This window comes from Sinocyclocheilus anshuiensis, unplaced genomic scaffold (genome assembly GCF_001515605.1).
Source record: "Sinocyclocheilus anshuiensis isolate Anshui unplaced genomic scaffold, SAMN03320099.WGS_v1.1 scaffold971, whole genome shotgun sequence".
NCBI lineage: Eukaryota > Metazoa > Chordata > Actinopteri > Cypriniformes > Cyprinidae > Sinocyclocheilus > Sinocyclocheilus anshuiensis.
In genome coordinates this window covers 130,283-134,664 of record NW_015546059.1, presented here as the reverse complement: position 1 = coordinate 134,664, position 4,382 = coordinate 130,283, and positions in this window count along the sequence as shown.

The following is a 4,382-nucleotide window of genomic DNA, read 5'->3' as shown; positions in this document are numbered from 1 at the left end:
AATGGCAGGAGTCTGCCGGGGAAACACGGGCTCTGAGGCTATACCGTGGAATTTACACATATGGGATCCGCTCAGACCTCTACATATGGAACCCAGCCCTCTACCGGTTCTCAATGATTCAGCGAGAGAGGGCCTGGTGCCGGACGTTCCGCCACATCTGGCTGCCGAGGGGACGGAGAAGCTCGACAGGGCCTACAGTACGGACACTCTGGAGCAGTTTTAGCAAGCCGACACTAAACCGGGGCCTCTCAGCGCCTCTACCCGTTTGAGGTGAGAACACAGGAGGATACCGGCTCCACACGAAGGCTATAGAATCTAGCGAACGTGTTGGGGGTCACCCAGCCCGCAGCTCTATAAATATCTGTCAGCAAGGCGCCACGAGCCAGGGCCCAGGAGGATGCTACACTTCTATTAGAGTGAGCTCGCAACCTGAGCGGGCAGGGGACACCCTGTGCCTGATAAGCCAGGGTGATGGCATCCACAATCCAGTGGGCCATCCTCTGCTTAGAGATGGCATTCCCCTTCTGCCGGCCTCCGTAACAGACAAAGAGCTGGTCTGAGGTCCTAAAGATTTGTGTCCGGTCTACGTAGCAACTCAAGGCTCGGACGGGACAGAGCAAAGCTAGGGCTGGGTCTGCCTCCTCCGGGGGCAGCGCTTGCAGGCTCACCACCTGATCCCTGAAGGGAGTAGTGGGAACCTTGGGCGCATAGCCGGGCCGGGGCCTCAGGATTACCTGGGAGTCAGCCGGCCCAAACTCTAGGCACGAATCGTCGAACGAAAATGTGTGCAGGTCCCCTACCCTCTTGATGGAGGCCAATGCAAGCAGGATCAGAGTTTTCATTGACAGAAACTTTAGCTCAAATGACTGCAAAGGCTCAAATGGGCCGTGCTGTAGTGTTTTAAGCACCAGAGACAGGTCCTAAGAGGGTATGGAGAGGGGCTGGGGAGGGTTTAACCTTCTCGCCTCCCTAAGGAACCTGATGACCAGGTCATGCTTCCCTACCGACTTCCCTTCCACGGGGTCATGGTTGGCAGCAATCGCAGCAACATAGACTTTAAGGGTGGAGGAGCCTCTGAAATAGTTTCAGTGGGACCACTGTCCTGTTCTTGAATGAATTCAAGCAGTTCAACACCGACCACGCACGTTCCTCTGTGAGGCGTGCTGTCTGTTTGACCGAATCCAACAACTGGCTGAGGTGCGAGAGCACCAAGTCCCTGTGTGCACACAACTGATGCTGAGACTGAGCTAGAATGAGCCAGTCGTTGAGGTAGTGGTGAACGCGAACGCCCTGTTCTCTCAGGGGAACAAGGGATGCCTCCGCAACTTCCGTGAAGACACGGGCCGACAGGGACAGCCCGGAGGGCAGGACCTCGTACTGATATGCTCGTCCTTCGAACGCGAACCGCAGAAATGGTCTGTGGCGTGGAAGGATCGACACATGAAAGTACGCATCCTTCAGGTCGATCACTGCAAACCAATCTCGGGGACGGATGCACCCAAAGATGCGTTTTTCAACATCTTGAACGGTAACTGGCGAAGGGCCCGGTTCAAGACATGCTGATCCAAGATTGGTCGTAACCCACCGCCTTTCTTGGGTACAATGAAGTAAGGGCTGTAAAACACTGTATTCATATCGGCTGGAGGGACCGGCCCTATCGCATCCTTCGCCAGTAGGACTGCGATCTCTGCACGCAAGACAGGAGCATCGGCCGCCTTCACTGTTGTGAAGCCGATGCCTCTGAACTTGGGGGGATGCCGGGTGAGTTGAATCGCTTAGCCGAGGCTGATGGTCCGCAGAAGCCAACGAGACGGGTTGGGTAGCGCTAGCCAGGCACAGATACCGTGCAAGCGGAACCACCACCGTACCCGCAGTGGGGCAGCAAGGTGGAACGCAGGGACCCAATTCGGGCGGCTTGTGAGCGGACCGAAGAGGGGTCTGAGTGTGCGGTGCAACGCTTACCTGGTTGTGCAAGCGGGACCAGCGGAACCACCGCCGTACCCGCAGTGGGGCAGCGAGGTGGAACGCAGGGACCCAACTCGGGTGGCTTGTGAGCAGACCGAAGAGGGCTCTGAGTGTGCGGTGCAACGCTTACCTGGTTCCACAGTTTGGCAGAGGGTGCATGAGTAGGGCCTTTGTTTGACGCTCTCGAACTGCCCGCTGCTGCCTACTGGTGATGGAGGAGGATGAGTGTGGTCCGGTGCTGGTCCGTCCGTGACTATCGGTCGCCTTCACTGTTGTGAAGCGGATGCCACTGAACTTGGGGGGATGCCGGGTGAGCTGAATCGCATAGCCGAGGCTGAGGGTCCGCAGAAGCCAACAAGACGGGTTGGGTAGCGCTAGCCAAGCATCAGATACCGTGCAAGCGGGACCAGCGGAACCACCACCGTACCCGCAGTGGGGCAGCGAGGTGGAACACAGGGACCCAACTCGGGCGGCTTGTGAGCAGACCGAAGAGGGGTGTGAGTGTGCGGTGCAATGCTTACCTGGTTCCACAGTTTGGCAGAGGGTGCATGAGTAGGGGCTTTGTTGACGCTCTCGAACTGCCCGCTACTGTCTACTGCCGATGGAGGAGGATGAGTGTGGTCTGGTGCTGGTCCGTCCGTGACTCTCCGTGCCCTCCTGGGACCCAGGGACAGAGAAAACCGCTCTCTCGTTGAGATTTTCCAGATTCTCCATCCGGCCCTCCTCCGGGGGAGGGAGAGGTGCCTTCATCATCCCCCAAAGAGCAGCTTCCTCCCTCTCTGGGTCGCCCGTCCCAGGGCCTCTTGCTCTTTCGCTCACTGCCAGGTTTGACGGGGGCCTGGATGGGTGCAATGCAACCGCAATGGGAACATGACTCCTCTGCGAATGCCACCTCAACGTGTTTAATGCCCAGACACGTGAGGCAGTGATCATGACCATCACCCGGCGCCAGGTAACGACCGCATCCAGAAATGCACTGGTGAAACGGCATCTTTAAAAAGACGATCTACTTATTGTAGTCTTTTAGAGAAATTGGCTCTTTTAGGGAAATGCTCTTTTACGTGCTGAGACGCACAGGGGAAATGGCCACTTGCAGCACGACAGGGGGTAGTGCAGCCTGAAGTGCGCAACCCACTTGACACAGGAACGACCACCGCTGAAGCGCCGTCCGTCAACACAAAAAGCTCCCAAGAGCGCGCTAGACTCGTCACACAAGAAGCAGTTTGGTAGAAACAGAACGATGTTGTTGCTCGGCTCCGAAGCGAAAAGCTGGTATGCGTTGCACCGGCTGCCTTTTTATGCTCACGCTGTGATCAGCGGCAGCTGGATGCAATCATCGCATACCAATGTATATTGGCTCATTTAGTTTACACTCGAAGTGGATTGGTCTCTCTAAGCAACATCCCAATTCCTCGGTCACCAATGTGACTCGTAGTGACCGACTGAAAGGGAACTCAGTAGTGTTCTACAAATAATTAGAAAAGCACAAGCTAGAATGAGAATTATGTCTTTTGGTTACATGAACTAACAAAACAATGAAAACCAATCAAATTTGAATAATGTTGCACAGATTTATGTATTTGAATTGCATATAAAATTACAATCCATTTGGATTATACAGCTTTAACAAACTAATAAACTTAATGTAATGCATATTTGTTGGTCACACATGAAACAGGTCAGATTTCTGTAATAGTACTAATAAATTTAATGTTTTAAACATAAGAATTTTAACTAATAAATTTTTTTTTTAGTGAAAAAAACTGAACTGTTTTATTTCTGAATGACAAATATGCATCACAAATAAGTGTATAAGTTAATGTCAAAACTGTAATCCAAACAATTTCAACAATCATGTTAAAAAAATGTAACAATCTTCAATTTTGACCTAAATATATTTTGAATGTTGGGTGATTGACCTCACAAAATAAGATATCAGCCATGTTAAAGGGGTCATATGATGTTACTAAAAAGAACATTATTTTGTGTATTTGGTGTAATGCAATGTGTTTATGCGGTTTAAGGTTTAAAAAACACATTATTTTCCACATAATGTACATTATTGTTTCTCCTCTATGCCCCACCTTTCTGAAACGCGTCGATTTTTACAAAGCTCATCGGTCTGAAAAGCGAGGTGTGCTCTGATTGGCCAGCTATCCAGTGCATTGTGATTGGCCGAATACCTCAAGCGTGTGACAGAAATGTTACGCCCCTTACCATACTGTGTTTCCATCATACAGTCTATGGTTTCCATGTGTCCGGCGCGACGAGATAAAACCAATAAAACCCATTACAAACGAGGCATTTGTTGCATCCAGTGGGGACATAATTACTGATTGTAATGACTTATACTGTATTTTTATGCTTTGCGTTGCGTATTGCGCCGAGTAAACATAAAACCATGTCTGCATTTGTGA